The following is a 19,977-nucleotide window of genomic DNA, read 5'->3' as shown; positions in this document are numbered from 1 at the left end:
TTGGTTGGGGAACTCTGTTCTTCTGCTCTGCCATTTAGAGAGCAGGAATACAGATACCCCGCTCCAGTCTTTACAGTGGTGGCAGCAGTGGGATGTTAATGGTTTTAAGAATCAGTGTGTAACCTTGCCACCTACAAAATATCCACACTTTGTTAATTTGCATTTTTTTAGTTGTGTACTAGGATAACTACATTACAAGCAATGGAATCTATTGCAAATGGTAAATTGATCTGGATGAGCTTAGAGGCTCTCCAGAGTGCTTGTGAAGCCAGGGAGTTAGACTTTGGGGATAAGTCTAGGGCTGAGCTGATAGCTGCCCTGGTGGACTGCCAGACTGATTGTGCTGCTATTGATGAAGGGTGGGGGTGAAACCACTGATTACCCTGCCCCTGGGGTTGTTATTGAATCTGTTTCTGGGAGAGCCACTTCTCCTGTTGCCTCTTGTAACGCTCACCTGACTCCCACGGGGGCGCTGGCCTGGTTCGCGCTGCTGTGACCTTGTCTAGGTGATGCGCAGGGTTCGGAAGATGGACTGGACCGGGCCCCAGATCTGGCTTGTCTGACTCGCAGAAGTATCCTTCTGTAGGTGAGAATAGGGGGTTAACTGTCTGCGGGGTAATGCAATCGGCCTCCCACTTACCCCTCTCACCCTCCTCAAAACCCTTCTGTGCTTCCCCGTAGCGTCTCACCTTAGGGTCTGGATGGACGAGCTCTCCATCCTGCTTCTGATGCAGGGGCGCGTTGGTATCCAGTTACGTCACTGGATTTTCGGATGGGTGAGAACCAAACTTGCTTGGCTTCCAGGTAAGTTTTTCTATAAGTGGTTCCCCTTGTGTCCATGCATTAATGTTCTAATGCTAGTGTCTTTTTCCCCATAGGGGCCGGGGTACGGAATGCCGGGGAACAGGCACCGACCCGAGGTGAGCGGTGAAATCCTTGTGGAAATCAGGTAAGTCTTTAATGAGTGTTTTGGTAATGTCTTTTCATTCACTCATTAACGCTGATGTCTTTTTCCCCTTAGGGGCCGGGGTCCGAAAATGCCTGGATGCGGCGCGGACTCGAAATGAAAAGGGAATGACCCAACAGGTAAGTCTTGACATGGAGTTTTAGCTTCCCTTTTCCCTTCTTTCTCTCACCTTTGTTCTTGTCTTTTTCTCCCTATGCGCGGGGGCGCGACTGCGAATCCGGATGGTCGCTGCTGAACATGGAGGCGCCCTGTAAAGGTGAGTAGAATGCGGCGCTGCAGCGATCGATGCGATGTGCTTTTAAAAATAATTGTCTTCCTTTTCAGGATTGTCGGCGAAATGTCTCTGGGATGCAGATTTAGCAGGTGAGGCCTTTTCCTTCTTCTGTTCTCTTGTTCCCTTCCTTTGCAGGTGATTCAGGATGCTGGCAGGTGTGGCAGAAGTCAAGATGCAGGAGCAGACACGGTGAGCGTCCAGCTGCTAGATGCAGAACAACGCGAAGCACGTGTGGCTGATCGGGTGTGGTTTAAATAGCCTTGGAAGAAGTTCCTAGAATGTGTCCTTCCTCCAATCAGGTATGTATCCTTCCCCGACCACGCCCTGGTGGTAAATGAGTCCCACAGGTAAAGTAGTTCCTTTCAGGCCTCAAGGAGGTCGGGGTTCTGCAGCATGGTCTGCATCAGGTAAGTGCACCCAAACACTTTCATAATGAGCCTGGCGCCTATGGCGCCAGGACTGACGTTTTCTATGAGCCTGGCGCCATAGGCGCCAGGACGCTGTCCAAAGGGCCCCTATAAGGGGTTGCTGGGACCTTCCCCGGGGACTTGATGTCTGCTCCCGGGGACGCAGGGCCTGAGCCGGCTCCCCGGGAGCGGGCATCGTGACAGCACTCCCCCCAAGGCCCCTCCCAAGGTTGTTCCCTCCGGGGGTTTTGGTTTGTTTGGGAAGAGTCGGTGGAATTTCCTGACTAATCGAGGTGCATGCACATGGGCACTGGGTTCCCACGACCTCTCCTGAGGTCCGTACCCCTTCCAATCAATTAGGTAGAAAAGCTTTGACCTAAACATTTTTGAATCTAAAATGTTCTTCACTTCGAATTCGGGTTCCCCATCTATTTGAATAGGTTCTGGAGGTTTGAGTAGTCGGGTTCCGGGTACCACTGGTTTCAGAAGTGACACATGAAAAACAGGGTGAATTCGCATATTAGCTGGTAAATCAAGTTTAACCGCTACTGGGTTAATTATTGCCGTAATAGAATAAGGTCCCAGATATTTTGGGTTAAAAGTTCGAGGCCCTTTGAGCAGTAAATGCCTGGTAGCTAACCACACTTGATCCCCAATCTGATACGGAGGTGCTTCACTCCGATATAGGTCAGCATTCTCCTTGTATTTTCTCTTGGCTTGTTGTAAATGCGTGGTTGCCTCTTTGAAGGCTCGGGTAATGGTAGAATGCAGATGTTCTACTGCGGGCACTCTGAGGTTCTGAGGTGAGTCGAGGTTTGAGGTTCGAGGGTGATGTCCAAACAAGGTATAAAAAGGACTATGGCCAGTTCCAGAGTGTACCGAATTATTATATGCGTATTCGGCTATCCAAAGAATGTCTTTCCAGTTGCTTTCAGATTGCTGTAACATACACCGTAAGTACTGCTCAAGGGTCTGATTTGTCCTCTCGGTCTGACCATCAGTCTGAGGGTGGTGACTGGTCGATAATCTTACGTCGATTTGTGCCATTTGACAACATTTGCGCCAGAAGTAGGAAATGAATTGGCTTCCCCGGTCAGAGATTAGTATAGATGGGAATCCATGTAGCCGAACAATATTTTCGAGGAATTCTTTGGCTAGGACAGAAGCTGAAGGTAAACCTTTCAAAGGAATGAAGTGGGCCATTTTGGAAAACAAATCCACAATTACCAGAATGGTATTGTATCCCGAACAAGGAGGCAAGTCCGTAATAAAATCCATTGATTGGGTGTGCCAGGGTGCCGGCGGTATGTCTAGAGGTTGAAGGAGACCGGCTGGTCTTTTCTTTTGACCTTTATTTTGGGCGCAAACACCACAGGACATCACAAAAGATTTAACATCTTTTCGCCAAGAGGGCCACCAGAATTGTCGTTTCACCTTTTCCATTGTCTTGGCAATACCGGGGTGCCCCTCTATTAAGGTACCATGATAACCTGAAATAACTAGTTCGTGTAAATCCTTGTGCGGCAGGAATAAGCGTCCTTGGTAATAAAGTAAACCATTATCTATGGTAAAGTCTGATCCCTTTTGTATCCAATCCTGTAGGACTGTAGGGTCCAGGAGTTGTTTCACTCTGACTTGAATGTCTTCAAGCGTCTGTAACGAAGTCATGCCTAGAATTCTCTGTTCGGGAATTATTGGTACTGGTTCTGAATTTGTATCAGATTCTCCCATTCCAATTCGGGATAAGGCGTCTGCTTTGCCATTCTTGCAGCCAGGTCGATAGGTAATCACGAAATCAAATTCAGCGAAAAACAAAGCCCATCGGAGCTGCCGTGATGACTGAGCCTTGGCGGTTTTCAAATACTGTAAATTCCGGTGATCAGTGATCACCGTGATGGTATGTCGAGCGCCAAGCAGGTAATGCCGCCAGGCTTTAAAAGCGGACTTTATGGCTAACAGTTCTTTGTCAGTGATTGCGTAATTAATCTCTGGTGCCGAGAATTTTCTGGACCAAAATGCTACGGGATGCAGTTGGTTGGTTTCAGGATCTCTTTGAGACAGAACTGCTCCCATGACTAGGCTGGATGTGTCAGTTTTGACGACATACGGGAGATCTGGACGTGGGTGTTTCAATAAAGGTGCGGAGGTAAACTTAGCTTTTAAATCCTGGAAGGCCTGCTCGGCTTCTTCAGACCATTCAAAACGTTTATTTTTCCTCAAGAGTGCAGTAATGGGTTGTACTATGCGTGAAAATTCCAGGATAAACCTGCGATAGAAATTGGCAAAGCCGAGCATGCTTTGAACCCCTTTTACAGAGCTAGGTGATGGCCATTTGAGGATGGCATCCACTTTTCTTGAGTCCATTCGGACTCCTTTGGGTGTCAGGATGAAACCGAGAAGCTCAACTTCTGTGGTATGGAAACCACATTTCTCCAGTTTAGCAAATAGTTTGTGTTGGCGCAGTTTTTCCAGAACTGCCCTAACGTGTTTTCTGTGATCAGATTCCGAAGAGGAGTACACTAGAATGTCATCGATATAGACGACAACACAAACATCGATGAGTTCCCGAAGGACATCATTCATGAAGAATTGGAAGGCAGCAGGCGCATTGCACAACCCGAAAGGCATTACCTGGTATTCGAATAATCCATATTTTGTACGGAAGGCTGTTTTCCATTTGTCGCCTTCTTTTACTCGCACCAGATGATATGCCCCCCGGAGATCTAACTTGGTGTATATGCAAGCGTCCTTCACCTGGTTAAGGAGTTCAGGAATCAGAGGCAGAGGATAACGGTTTTTAACCGTTATCTGGTTCAATGCGCGGTAATCGATACAAGTTCTAAGGTCGCCTTCTTTTTTAGGCACGAAGAACAAAGCCGAGGATGCCGGGGACTTTGATGGGCGAATAAAACCATTGGCGAGGTATTGATCCAAATATTGTCTCAAATGCAGGTTCTCAGGTTCGGTAAGGGCATAAATCCTGCTACAAGGGGGTTGTGCACCGGGCACCAGATCGATTTGGCAATCGTACGATCGATGAGGAGGTAACGTGTTGGCCTGTTCCTTTTGGAAGACGTCCTGAAAGTCCTGGTATTCCGGAGGTAATTGCATGGAGGCAGAGGTTACAGATGCTAGATTAATCTTCAGGTTTTCTGGGTAGCAGGTTTGTGCACAATCCGGGAAGGTTATTCTCTTAGCTCGCCAATCAATTTGAGGATTATGTGTCTCAAACCAATGAATTCCAAGAATAACCTGAAACTGTGGAGCCTTGATTACATCAAACACAACTGCCTCCCGATGGCCGTCAGGACCAATAAGAGTCACCTCAGTAGTGGAATGTGTTACCGGTCCAGAGGCAATTTCAGTTCCATCGACTGTGGTGATGACATCTTTGCTGGTTTTAGGACTGAGAGGGAGGTTAATCCTAGAGACCAATTCACGATCCACATAGTTTCCAATAGCCCCACTATCGATGTATGCCTTTATTGCATGCAACCGCTTAGGCTTTTCTGGATCTACGAGAACCATTGGCACAATGAAATGCGAGGTCTGAGAGTTAGTTTTCAAGCTCGGCAAGCGGACCCCTACGCTTGTCGGGCTGAGTCGTTTCCCGAAACAGAGTCTTCATGGTTTTTATCAGCGGCTCCTACCGCTTTTCGGGGCGGTTTTGCCGGGCAATCTCGTAGAAAGTGTCCAGAGTTCCCACAATAAAGACATAATTTTAACTGCCGCCTCCTTTCACGTTCCTTTTGAGTAAAGGGTTCTTTAACCCCTCCAATTTGCCTAGGCTCAGAGACATGAACTCCCTTGGGGTTAGCGTGGGTCTTGACCAACACCCGGGTCTCAAACCTGGACCGATCTGTTTTTCTGTTTTGAAGTCTGTGATCCAATTGGACCACTAAGTCTATATATTCTGTGCATTCTTGGGGCGGATTTACAACTTGGGCCAAGACATCTTTAAGTTCTCCGCGTAGACCTCGATAAAATAACGTGACTCTTTTATCCTCTGGCCATCCCGTTTCCACAATTAGTCTATTAAAGGTTGAAATATAGGATAGGAGGTCCTGATTGCCCTGTCGCAGGGATAGAAGTTCGTCATCCAGAGCCTGCCCCTGAGAGTGTCGAGCAAATAACCTTTCCATGCTTGCTTGAAATCCTTGAAAATCACGGAGAATCGGGTCATCTTGAGTAACCAGTGGAACGGACCACTCGGCAGCGCAGCCGCTAAGATATGACAATACAAAGGCTACTTTGGTCTGATCATTAGGGAAGGCCCCAGGTCTGCATAGGAAGTGCAAACGACACTGATTCATGAATACGGCAAATCGTTTGGGGTCCCCAGCAAAGCGTTCAGGTGGGGCCTGCGGCATGTTTCCAGGTAGATTAATCTGCACAGGGTTACTGGGAACCACAGGAGCGGGGTTCCGTCCGGAACAGGGTAGAGGAGTTTGTCCAGTTTGACCTTGCAAAAGCTGTCTGGCCAGGTCTTCAGTTCTTTCCTTTGATATTATTAATTCCCTCTTGAGGGCATTAGTCTCTTGACGAGCGGCATGTACTTCGGCCCGTAATTCCCCCAGTAATTGGGCCAACTGATCAGTCTCAGAAGTTTCCATAGCGCCTGGGTGGGAATTTGTAGGAAGGCTTCGCGTTCTGTAACGCTCACCTGACTCCCACGGGGGCGCTGGCCTGGTTCGCGCTGCTGTGACCTCGTCTAAGGTGATGCGCAGGGTTCGGAAGATGGACTGGACCGGGCCCCAGATCTGGCTTGTCTGACTCGCAGAAGTATCCTTCTGTAGGTGAGAATAGGGGTTAACTGTCTGCGGGGGAAATGCAATCGGCCTCCCACTTACCCCTCTCACCCTCCTCAAAACCCTTCTGTGCTTCCCCGTAGCGTCTCACCTTAGGATCTGGAAGGACGAGCTCTCCATCCTGCTTCTGATGCAGGGGCGCGTTGGTATCCAGTTACGTCACTGGATTTTCGGATGGGTGAGAACCAGACTTGCTTGGCTTCCAGGTAAGTTTTTCTATAAGTGGTTCCCCTTGTGTCCATGAATTAATGTTCTAATGCTAGTGTCTTTTATCCCCATAGGGGCCGGGGTACGGAATGCCAGGGAACAGGCACCGACCCGAGGTGAGCGGTGAAATCCTTGTGGAAATCAGGTAAGTCTTTAATGAGTGTTTTGGTAATGTCTTTTCATTCACTCATTGACCCAACAGGTAAGTCTTGACATGGAGTTTTAGCTTCCCTTTTCCCTTCTTTCTCTCACCTTTGTTCTTGTCTTTTTCTCCCTAGGCGCGGGGGCGCGACTGCGAATCCGGATGGTCGCTGCTGAACATGGAGGCACCCTGTAAAGGTGAGTAGAATGCGGCGCTGCAGCGATCGATGCGATGTGCTTTTAAAAATAATTGTCTTCCTTTTCAGGATTGTCGGCGAAATGTCTCTGGGATGCAGATTTACAGGTGAGGCCTTTTCCTTCTTCTGTTCTCTTGTTCCCTTCCTTTGCAGGTGATTCAGGATGCTGGCAGGTGTGGCAGAAGTCAAGATGCAGGAGCAGACACGGTGAGCGTCCAGCTGCTAGATGCAGAACAACGCGAAGCACGTGTGGCTGATCGGGTGTGGTTTAAATAGCCTCGGAAGAAGTTCCTAGAATGTGTCCTTCCTCCAATCAGGTATGTATCCTTCCCCGACCACGCCCGGGTAGTAAATGAGTCCCACAGGTAAAGTAGTTCCTTTCAGGCCTCAAGGAGGCCGGGGTTCTGCAGCATGGTCTGCATCAGGTAAGTGCACCCAAACACTTTCATAATGAGCCTGGCGCCTATGGCGCCAGGACTGACGTTTTCTATGAGCCTGGCGCCATAGGCGCCAGGACGCTGTCCAAAGGGCCCCTATAAGGGGTTGCTGGGACCTTCCCCGGGGACTTGATGTCCGCTCTCGGGGACGCAGGGCCTGAGCCGGCTCCCCGGGAGCGGGCATCGTGACACCTCTATTCCGAAACCAAGCATTGTTTCTTCAGGGAATGCCTTGGAACTTGAATTATTGAGGATAGAATTGGCCTTTGAATATAAAAAGTTGGAAACTGAAGCTGAACTAAAGGAGGAGTTGGCACAGCAAGTGATACTCAAAGATAGGGATCTTGAACTTAAAAACAATGGCACTGAATGTCAGAGAATCCAGCTAGGGAAATGTAGAGTGGAGATTTAAGCCAAACCAGTTGAGAGTTTCGGGTCCCCTGCCACCAAGTTTATGAAATATTTGGTTGGTGTGTATGTGGAGGGTTCTGAAATCCTCCAATGGATTGAAGCATTTGAAATGGCTTGTGGAATCCATGATGTTGATAAAAGAGATTGGGCAAAGGGTTTGTTAAGTAGTGTGTCTAAGAGTGGATATGTCTGTATTCTGAAACTGAATGTGGAAGAAAGGGGTCAGAATGAGTGCATGAAATCTGCTTCGATTGCCAGGTTTGGCAAAGCACCTAACCAATACCTTAAAAGGTTCATGGATTATATGCAAAGCGAGAATGTGTCTTGGTTTGACTGGGTGAGTGCTGTGCATATGAACATGATGGGATGGATTGATGGATACAAGGTGAAAACCTTTGTTGAATCATCCCACCTTTTGTTTTTTGAACATTCTTCTGAAGCCTGTTCAACAGAGCTGTGTCAGTATGTTGCGGACCAGAACATTTTGGATCCCTTTAAGCTGGCCAGGATGGCTGACAAGTGGGTCTCCCACCGGGTGTCCCCTAAGGAACCCAGTGGGAAGGACAAGGACAAAGTGAAAGGGACCTCTCAGAAGTCTGAGGAGTCCCCCAAGCATCCACAGTTGAGTAAACCTAAACCTTCATCTTCTAAGAACCAAAGATCTAGTGTGGATATGTCTTATGGGGGTGGGAGAAAGAGTAGCAGTTCTCCTGCTGCAAGACAGGCTCCCACTGGATCCAGTACCATACCTTGCATTCCTGGCACTTGTTGGGACTGTGGGGCCCTGGATGACAAGAAGGGTGACCCCAAGTGTAAAGGTAAGGCACTTGGAGTACAGGCTGTCAGCCTGACCTACCCTTGCTTCATGCCTGAGGTGGAGGTCACTGTCTCCCCTCCTCTACAGGAATCAAATTTGGTGCTCCTGCAGAGATTTCCCCACTCTCCCTTGGGGCCTGGGACCAGTACGCAGAAGTACTGGCTACTAACCCACAACACACCGGCAGATTTTTGAGAAGTGTCCCTCTGAATGGCCAGCCTTCTACTGGTTTGAGAGACACTGAGGCAAGTATGAAAGTGGTGTACAGGACCCTGCTCATGCCAGAGGACTATGTAGGTACGCCTCTGCGAACTACCAGGTTAGCTGGTGGGCCTCTGTCAGGGCACGATCCAGTCCCACGTAGAAGTAGCAAGAACTACTTCCTCCCCTTGGTGGTCTTGGCGCCTGGATTAGATGAACGCAGGCCACCGCGACCCCCACGGGGAAAGAGGGTTAGGGTCCATGGATTGGATAGGTTGGGGGAAGTGGGTAAACCGGGTTGAGGGTTAGGAAGCAGTTTTGGATAGGTAGAGGGTTTAAGGGGTAGGCATGCTCCTTGGCTCTGTTCTCAGTAAGGCTGTTGTCCAGCGCCTTGCTAAGGTTCTGTTTTTACCTTAGCCCTTGCATTCACTCTCACATGCATTCATATCTCATACATGCATTACCCCTTCTTTGATTTAAGAGAGCGATAGTTAGTAGCAGCACTGAGTAGCACCCAACTGTGAGATTGCAGAAAACAAGAACACTACAGTGAATTACACATGCACAAACATTATGCCCAAGAAGGGATTTTCAAAATTGTCAATGAGTGCTTTACTGGACTGGGCAAGTCCCCTAGACAAGAAATGCGTTGCAGTACGTAAACATAAAATGAAAAGCACTTAGCTCTGGCTTTCTAGTTCATGCTCCGGTGGCTGGCTGTGCTATCTGTGAGAACAGCTGGTGTTCCGTTATCAGTAGTTCCTGATAAAAAAAGGAAATTGTTAGTGTGGTTCTCTTATGTGCTGTGGGTGTTTTTTCAAGGCACTAAACGCCTGCAACAGGCGAGCGAATCATAGCATGCATCAGAGTTAGTATGCTGATTCCCAATGCGGCCCCAAACTCGAGATGTGGGTGTTTTTTCAAAGCTCTAAATGCCCGCAACGGGCGAGCGAATCGTAGCATGCATCAGAGTTAGTATGCTGATTCCCAATGCGGCCCCCGAACTCGCGGCCGTCAAATTTGTCAACCGGAGTTTTCCCAAAGTCAGTTTACAGGGTAAGTATGTTCCGCTAAGTAGAAAAGCAACTGCCACTTATCTTAAGCAACGCGTGGCCAGAGGGCGTTGTTCTAGGAGCGAGGGCAGGTCCCGCGTGTGACTTCTGCTGGAGCTCCATACGGTGCGTCCTCTCAGATGAATTCTCGAGCGCGAACAAGCGTTCGGGGTTTTCGTATGCGCGGTAGCCTCCTCGCGCATGCGCAGTGTTGTTGGGCGTTGGCTTGGGCGTCTCCCGTGTTGTTTGCAGGCCTGTGTGCCTGATTTCCTCTTAAACAGAGTTCGGGCTGCTGGGACTGTAGTTGTTGTCCCCATGGGTGCAGGGGACATTTAGTTTTTTTGGGTTTCTGTTCTTGGAAAGGGTCCTGCTGCCACACCAAGTACATCTACATAAAGGGCAGAGATGACACCTACTCATTAGCACTTCCCCAACTATGCCAGCAATTATTTTACGTTTAGTTTTGCGCCTGATCACCCTTGGCTTTACGACAGCCTCCCAAATGATCTCCTGTAGCCCTAGACACAATCACGATTGCGGACAAGACAGCAAAGCTTCCCGTCCTGTTCGGGACCATGTTCGTGCCCACATCTTAATGGGAAATGACCTAGTAGAGTTGGGGTTGATCTCGGATGGACTACCCCTGACTGCTGCTGCAGTCACTATGTCTCAGGTCACACAGGGCCTGACTGGTAGTCATTTACCCAAGCCAAAGGGGAAACCCAAGGCAAGATGAAAGAGCAAGAGGATTACCTCTGTGAAGGAGACTCCTTCTCTTCCTGCTGTTTCAGCAGCACCCACTGCAATTCAGGCTCCAGGCGGCCTGGGTCCAGTGGTAACCCTAGACTCAGATCCTGAGGGAGAAGAGCCAGAAGACCATCCTGGAGGAGAGGTGGTCAACCCAGAGGATCACCCTGACCTTCAATGCCTGCTGGCTGAAAGGGGGCCCTCTAGGGGAAACTTCTCTGCAAGGGTCAGAGAGAGTGCCACTCTCTCTAGGGTCCAAGAAAACAGGACCAGGCCCAGGCACAAGTTGAAGTGCCTAGATCATTCAAGATTTATTGGGAGGGTGAGCTCCTTTGTAGTGAACCCACTAAGCCTGAACCTGGTGCCCTCAAGAGGTTGGTGGTACCCAAGGTTTACAGGCTATTCCTGTTATAGTTGGTGCATGAGGTGCCCTTAGCTGGTTATCTTGGGACTAAAAAGACTAAGCAAAGGCTCTCTGCACATTTTTACTGGCCCCGGATGGGAATAGAAGTGGAGTCCCACTGCTGTACCTGTCCCACTTGTCAGCTGTCTGGCAAGCCTGGAGGCAGTTTCATTGCCCCAATGCAGCCTTTGCCAGTAGTTGGCACACCATTTGAGAGGGTGGGCATCAACATTGTCAGTCCCTTACACCCTCCAACATCAGGTGGACACCGGTTCATCCTGGTCCTGGTTGATCATGCCACCAGGTACCCTGAGGCTATACCCCTTCGGACCATTACTGCCAAGGTGGTTGCCAGGGCTCTCCTGGGGATTTTCACCAGAGTTGGATTACCTAAAGAGGTGATCTCAGACAGAGGATCCAACTTCATGTCTAGTTACATGCAAGCGATGTGGGAAGAATGTGGGGTAACCTATAAATTCTCCACCTCCTACTGCCCCAGACCAATGGTCTGGTTAAGAGGTTTAATAAAATTCTCAATGGCATGCTGAGTGCTTTGGAAGAGCCTCTAAGTAGGAAACGGGATCTCCTCCTACCATGCCTGCTGTTTGCCTATAGAGAAGTGCCTGAAGAGGGTGTTGGTTTCAGCCCCTTTGAGCTTCTCTTTGGACATCCCGTGAGGAGGCCCCTTGCCTTAATCAGAGAAGGTTTGGAAGACACCCTTCCAGGTCCTGCCAAGAAAGTGGGGGATTATGTGTTGGCCTCAGATGGAGGATGACACAGATGATGGCCCAGGCATCAGCGAATCTTAGAGCATGCCAACAATTGAATAAGTACTGGCATGACCTTAAGACCTCACAAGTGATTGGACTCCAGGACAAGAGATCCTTCTGATGGATCCTAACAAGCCTCAAGCTTTGGCAGATAAGTGGACTGGACCCTTCAGGATAATCTCCAAGATGGGCAAAGTCAACAATCTGGTTGACATGGGATTCCCTGGGGTAGCCCTTCAGGTACCCCCATGTTAACATGCCCGAGCCTTTCCACAGAAGAAAGGAAGTCTCATGTCTTCTGCTAGCTTCAGAGCTAGAGGAGGATGAGAGTGAACCCCTTACTGATTTGCTGCATTGCAACCCTCAGGATGACTCCCTCTCCAGATCTGACACCAGAGCAGCAGAGGCCCTGCAGGGCTTTGCTCTGGCAGTATGACCCTCTGTTCACACTGACACCAGGCCTCGCCCCGTGGTGCAGGCATGAAATTGACACTGGTGACAGTGTACTTGTCAGAAGCAGGTACACTGTACTTAAGAACCAGCCTGCATCACCTCATGAGAGCTTAAGCCTTGGTTACTCGTCTATTGCTACCCTATAGAGAACCTTGGCTGGGGTGCTCTGTGCTTCTACTCTGCCATATAAAGGGCAGGAGTACAGATACCCCCCTCCAGTCTTTACAGCTGGTTCTTCAGGTGGGTGGGCATACAGGCATGTGGGAGTGGTTACCTACCTGTAGTATTAGTGACACTGCAGGGAACCCTACCGCAGCAGGAGGTCTCCCTATCACGGAGGGTACATAACTTGGATTAGTTTATCCTTCTGTATGATGTGTTGTCAAGGGATATAATCCCCCATTCCCTACCAGCGCCCCACCTTCCCCTTCATCTTTCCACACTTCTCATTTCTATGCCTCTGTGCCTCTGCTCCGCTCCGTTGATCCTCTGTGTCTTGGAACATACGCCAGAGGTCAAGAATCTCTTTTCTCTTCTGTAGCTGCTTCCCCTTATATTTTGACACCAAAAATAAGGAAATGTTTTCCTAAATACTCTTGTTATGCAAACCCTTCCCTGGCCATATGCAGGGCATACCCCCTCCTCCTGTTTCTGCAATACCCTGCTTATGAGTTTTCTCCAGCTGTCACGATTCAGTGGCAGGACCATATACATATGCTCTATTGGTGATCCTCCCCCCCATGCTAGTGACGTCTATTTCTGACTGACCCTGCAAAGCTACTTGGACGTGCCACGCAGGCTGCTGCTTACTTATAACAACAAAAACAAGAGAACCAACCCCCACCCTTCCCTCTCACCCTTCCCTCCGCACACATGCCGCTCCAGGAAATTGAGCAGCGCCACACCACTCCGCGACTCACACATTTACTGCCCCTTCTCGGCCTGTTTTTCAACCAGAAGATGAATTAAAACTGCACGCTAAACTAACAACCACTTCTTGTTCCAGGCCTAATACTTATAGGAGACCACTACGTTTATTTCCATATACCTCCTTTAACCCCTCACGGCCCAGAGGTTGATTTCCTTCAGTTTCACGTCAACACGCTTAATGCGTGCTGACGTGAAACTGAAAGTAATTTTCACTGTGGCAGCCATTTTCAGCTGATGCAGTGAAAAGAGAAGGTGAGTGTCCACCTTTCTCTCCCTCGATCTGCAGCATTATTGTGCCGTTCAGACTGAGCGAGGTGTCGTTGGAAAGGGGAGACTTTCCCATTTCCATCACGGATCGAGCGATCTGTGCGGATTGGGCGCAGATCACTCGATCCGTGCCCAGCAATGTAACTAGACCACCAGGGATCTGTTTGTGAAGTAGGGGGAAGAGGGGGCTGCTTACTATGCAAGCAGCCCTCCCACCCAACCACCAAAGCAGGGGCAGCACATTTTCCCCCCTAAGGAGGCGGAGGGGCACATTAATGTGCCCATCTGCCCCTAGGAAAGGGGCAACAAAAATAATAAAAGTATGTTTTGCTTGGGGTGGGGGGGGCACTAGACCACCAGGCATTATGTATAATTAAAGGGGGGGTAGGCCCTGTCCCCCTCACCCTAAGTGGATGGGGGGCACCTCATGTAGCCCTCCCTGGGGGCCGATTTCTGCCCCAAGGAAGGGGTACATGAGATGCCCCCCATCCATTTGGGGTGGGGTGAGAGGGCCACCAGACATCTTTGCCCAGCGCCCCCAAGCTTGGGGCAGTACTGTTTGCCCCCCCAGGGACAGATGGGTACAGTAATGTGCCCATCTGCCCCTAGGCAAGGGGGAAAAAAAAGATATCATGTTTTGGGTGGGGGTCGGGGGGACACTAGACTAACGGGGATTATATATAATGAAAGGGGGGTGGCCCTCTCCCCCCCACTCTAAGTGGATGGGGGCACTACATCTAGCCCTCCATGGGGGCAGATTTCTGCCCCTAGGAAGGGGTACATGAGATACCCCCATCCATTTGGGGGTGGGGGGAGAAGGCTACCATAAATCTTGGTACAGGCCCCCCAAGCATAGGGCAATATGTCCCCCCTGGGGGCAGATGGGCACACTAATGTGCCCATCTGCCCCTAGGAAAGGGGCAAAAAAGAAATAACAAAGAAAATGGTGTTTTGGTGGGGGTGGGGGGACACAAAACCACCAGTGAATATATGGAATGAAAAGGGGGGTGGCCTCATGTAGCCCGCCCTGGGGGCAGATTTCTATCTGCCCCCAGGGAGGGCTACATGAGATGCCCCCCATCCATATAGGGTGTGGGAGAGTGGGCCACCAGAAATCTTGGCACAGGCCCCCCCCAAGCATGGGGCAGTATGTTTTGCCCACCCTGGGGGCAGATGGGCACAGTAACGTGGCTATCTGCCCCTAGGGTAGGTGCAAAAAAAAAAAAAATCTACATTGTTGGCGGGGGGCACCCTAAACCACCAGTGACTTATGTAATGAAAAGGGGGGAGGCCCCCCCCCCCAAATGGATGGGGGGGCTCTCATGCAGCCCTTCCTGGGGGCAGATTGCTAGTGCAATCTTGCAATCTGCCCCTAGGAAGGGGCAAATGTTTTCTTACTGTGGGGTGAGGGTCAATAGACTACCAGGGATGGCTTGAAAGTGGGGCCGTGATGTATGATTTGTTTTTGCTAGTATGAACATAGGTAACAAATGTTTTTTTGTTTTGTTTACAGCTTTTTCCACGCGAGTAGCTGCAACATTATGTGAGTACTGTTTTTTTGTATTCTACGGTTAGGGCCCATTGTCAGTGGGGTGGGTTGGACTGGGGCTGGATTGTTGGGGGTGTGGGCAGAAGTGGGCCGTATGGGGAGGTATTTTTGTGGGCTGGGAAACAATTGCAGGGTCCGGCCACAAATTGCCCCCCATGCCATCATAACATTGGTGTTTCCCTGGGAGCGGCTGTCTCCCATGTGGGTTGACCGTCGGCAAGCCCAGGCTGCACCTCTGGCTGGGCTGCATTACAGATGTCACCTCCCATGTGGGTCGACCGTCCCCAAGTCCAGCGGCAGCTCCAGGGAGCCCGGCAGGCTCCTCTTCCCTCCCCCAAGGGAAATTCTGTAATGCAGCCAAGCCAGCGCTCCCATGTGGTTTGACCATCCCCAAGCCCAGCAGCAGTTCCACAGAGCCTTGGCAGGGTCCCCGACATTTCCCAGAGGGAGAAGCTGTAACGCAGGCCAGCCAGAGCTCGAGGAAAGTTGGGGGTAATGGGTCCGGCCTTGGGTGGGTGTCCCCCATTTGGGTTGACCATCCCCAAGTGCAGCAGCAGTCCCAGGGAGCCTCAGTAGGGTCCCCATCCTTTTCCAGAGGGAGAAGCTGTAACAGAACCCAGCCAGAGCTCCAGGGTGGTAGGGGGTCATATCCTTGGCCTTGGGTGGCTGACTCCCATGTGGTTTGACCATCCCCAAGTGCAGCGGCAGTCACAGGCAGCCCCGGAATGGTCCCGCTCCCTTCCCAGAGTTATATTTTGTAACGCAGCCGAGCCAGTGCCCCAGGATGGTCGTGGGTGGTGGCTCTGGCCTTGGGTGGCTTTCTCCCATGTGGTTTGACCATATCCAAGCCAGGCAGCAGTTCCAGGGAGCCCCGGCAGGGTCCCCGACCTTTCCCGGAGGGAGAAGCTGTAAAGCAGCCCAGCCAGAGCTCCAGGATGGGCTTGGGTATGGTTGACCCACATGTGTGATGGGTGCCCAAGGCCAGGGACATTACCCCCAACCAGCCTAGAGCTCTGGCTAGGCCGCATTACAGAATTTCCCTTGGGGAACAGACAGGGACTCTGCCGGGGCTCCCTGGTACTGCTGTTGGACTTATGGACGTTCGAAACTTTCTTTTCCACCGAGGTAGGTGCACCCACACATGTGAGGTACTGTTTTCATCCGGACACCTGTGGGAATGTGGGAAGGTAGGAGATGTGTTGCTGGAGGGGTATTTCTGTAGTTTCCAGATGGGAAATGTCTGGAAATTGTGTTTTCTTTCCTTAATTTGGGACTTTGCTGGGGCTTGTGGGTAATACATTCTAAGGCGATTCGCCCAAGTCAGACATCTGTGGATTCCTAAGGGTGTCTTCTTTTCGGAAATGCATGGTGTTCCCTGTTTTCCTTGGTGGCTTCGACACCCTAGGCCCAAATCTGTAGGTTGTCCACAAGAGCAAAATCCTGCACAATCTACTCTGCCGAAAGACTTGGGGTTACCAGTGCTCCCCAAGCCCTTTGGGGGATTGCAGTGGTTTAGCATTTTCCCGTGTGCCCAGGTAGGTGTACCCGCACATGTGAGTACCGTTTTTGTTGGAACACCTGTGGGAACGCGGGAAGGCAGGCTCTTTAGTGTTGGTGGCGTGTTTCGGCGGGTTGGCAGTGGGAAATGTCTGAAAATTGTGGTTTTTTTGCCAAATATCTGACTTTGTCCGGGATTATGGCAATACATTCTGTGGCGATTCGCGCAAGTCAGACCTCTGTGGATTCCCACAGATGTCTTCTTTTCTGTAATGCATGGGTTCCCTATTTACCTTGGTGGCTTCGACACCCTAGGCCCAAATCTGTAGGTTGTCAACAAGAACAAAATTCCGCAAAATCTGCTCTGCCGAAAAGCTTGGGGTTACTAGTGGTTTAGCCTTTTACCTTTCTGCCCAGGTTGGTAGACCCACACATGTGAGGTATCATTTTCATCGGGACACCTATGGGAACGCGGGAAGGTAGGACATGTGTTGTTGGTGGTATGTTTCGGTGGGTTGGCAGGGGTAAATATCTGAAAATTGAGGGTTTTTTTGCCAAATTTCAGACTTTGCTGAGGATTGAGGGTAATACATTCTGAGGCGATTCAGGCAAGTCTGACCTCTGTGGATTCCCACAGATGTCTTCTTTTCGGAAATGCATGGGGTTCCCTGTTTACCTTGGTGGCTTCGACACCCTAGGCCCAAATCTGTAGGTTGTCCACAAGAGCAAAATCCTGCACAATCTACTCTGCCGAAAGACTTGGGGTTACCAGTGGTTTAGCCTTTTCTCTTTGCACCCAGGTAGGTGCACCCACACATGTGAGGTACCATTTTCATCAGGGTACTGTGGGAATGCTGGAAGGTAGGACATGTGTTGTTTGTGGCGTGCTTTGGTGGGTTGGCAGTGGGAAATGTCTGAAAATTGTGTTTTTTTTGCCGAATATCTGACTTTGTCGGGGATTATGGCAATAAATTCAGTGGCGATTTGCGCAAGTCAGACCTCTGTGGATTCCCACGGATGTCTTCTTTTCTGTAATGCATGGGGTATCGTGTTTTACTTGGTGGCTTCGACACCCTAGGCCCAAATCCGTAGGTTGTCCACAAGAGCAAAATCCTGCAAAATCTGCTCTACCGAAAGACTTGGGGTTACCAGTGGTTTAGCCTTTTCCCTTTGCGCCCAGGTAGGTGCACCCACACATATGAGGTACTGTTGTCGTCGGGACACCTGTGGGAATGCGGGAAGGTAGGGCATTTGTTGTGTTTGCTTGGTTTTCACAACGTTTTCATACATTTGCTGCTGCACTTTGTCACACAACTATTTCATTTCCAAAATGTGACTGACATTTAGTCGCTGCTTTAGGCACTATACACTCTTGTAACCTGCACAAGTCACCTAACCTTCAAAAGGTCTTCTCTGCTCTTTCAAAAAATGTATGTCTGCCATTCCTCACCACATTTGTTTTCCTTATTTACACATGCTAAGTACATCTGTTTATGCCATAAACATAAAAATCCTGCGTACCCTGGCTCCGTTTTTGGCTTGTGGTATTGCTTGTTTTATGAAACATTACGAAAAATGTGTGATTTCCTAACTGGAAGAGTCGGGGAATGTAGCTGAGCATTGCATTTGTCAAAATTCAAAGAAACCTTTTGCTTACATGGCCAACCATGTCCACCACAAACTTTTCTTTTCTGTCATTTGTCCAATTTTTCCCCAAACTATGGGCATTTTCACCTACATAGTTGTTGCCTGACCTGCACAAATCACCCCTTCCTAAACTTGGAATTTTGTCTACCTTTCAGAAATGTATGCATTTCTGTCTTCCCATACAGCTTTCTTACCCTCCACTTTCATTCCGTCCACGCATGTCCTATTGGGAAAAAAGGGCCAAATCGCCTACCTCTCACAAAACGAATGGTAACCATATGAATTATTTTTTTGGTTTCCACTCAACCTGTTCTCGAAAGCCTGGAAAATGGCAAATTCAGTGCAGCAAACCATTTGTTCCTAGCTCTTACAAGCAAAAAAAAACACAGGCTTCTTTGTACATAATTGTATTGGGATTTTCTGAAAAAACTCAAAATGTTCTCCCTTTTAGGTTATTTTTTCTCACCCCCATTCAGCAAACTAGGATTCCTTGGTGGTGTTATGACTCCCTACATATGGGAAGAAAAGAGGCCAAATTTGGCCCAGATATCTCGTCTAACAAAAACGTTACAAGGGATTGAATGGTGACATATCAAAATCACCAAAAAAGGCCTTGGCACTGGGGGGAAACCCTTGGCAGTTAAGGGGTTAAATATTATTTTGCCTCGTGGTACCACCTTCCCTCCACTTCCAAGGAGTGGATCCCTGCCTTACCTTTCCCCTTACCGTATAATGCCATACCTTGTAATACTTTAAAGAATCAATCAATCACTAATACAACTTTTATCAACAATAACCCTAACGTCATCCTCATCAAAACAATGATCTCACACTCCACCTTCTCACACCTTTCACACTTGCCCGATCTCTACCCTACTTGTTATTGCTTACAAGAGTCTACTCACATGTGCGTGCTCACCCGAACTCCTCCCTCACATGGTTACAACACCTGCATGCACTCTCCTCGGTGCTGCGCCACGCTTCTAAGAGCAGAGAGGACTTTTCTTAAAATGGCTCCCACTAAACCACTCGGAACATGTGTTTTTACGGGGCCGGTTGCTGTAGGTTGGCGCGGCTCCTACAGGAGAAGTGGCTTGGAAGCCTCTGCAGGTACGGGGGGCGCTGGGATCATGTTGGGGTCACCAATTTAAAGTAAGCCCCTGAACACTCACATCAGAGAGAATACAACCCGCTAGGGAAGAAAGGCCCAAGTCGATCTTGTAAGGATAGCAAGTTTAATCTCATGCGCAAATGAGAGTACCAGCAAAGAACTCTGCTGCCAAGAATGTTCTGCCAAAGAGAGGTACAAGCAGAAACGTATAAAGTAAAACATCGTCATAAGTGACGCTTAAGTTTTGAAAAGCTCTAAAAACGTTCCTGTTTAAATAAAATTCTAGTTATAGGGACGGGTTAGAGTTCTACTTTTGTCTTGGATACATATATGAATACAAATCTTGCTATCAGCTCAAGCAAAAATCATCTGCACCATTATACCGTTCCGTCCATTTCGAGCGTGTTACAAATGTATCAAAATCAATATAAAATACCTACAGTAAAAACAAGCAGGGCTGATTAGATGGACGCTAAACAGGTGCTGCCTTTATCCATTTGGGATGGCAGTTTATTGGTCCCAGCCCAGTCCGTCCGTCTTCCATCACGTGGGCGCTACAGGGCTCATCTTGTTCTCACGTCGAAGGTCAGAAAAGAAATTAATTATACACCTTCTATGCAGCTTACTTATCACTCATGCTGCACTTGACAGGCCTTAAAACGGGCACAACGGGAGGTTCTAGGA

The sequence above is a fragment of the Ambystoma mexicanum genome, chromosome 9, assembly GCF_040938575.1.
Source record: "Ambystoma mexicanum isolate Mex_15411 chromosome 9, UKY_AmexF1_1, whole genome shotgun sequence".
In the NCBI taxonomy this organism is placed as follows: Eukaryota; Metazoa; Chordata; class Amphibia; order Caudata; family Ambystomatidae; genus Ambystoma; species Ambystoma mexicanum.
Note: the sequence above shows the minus strand (reverse complement) of the source record.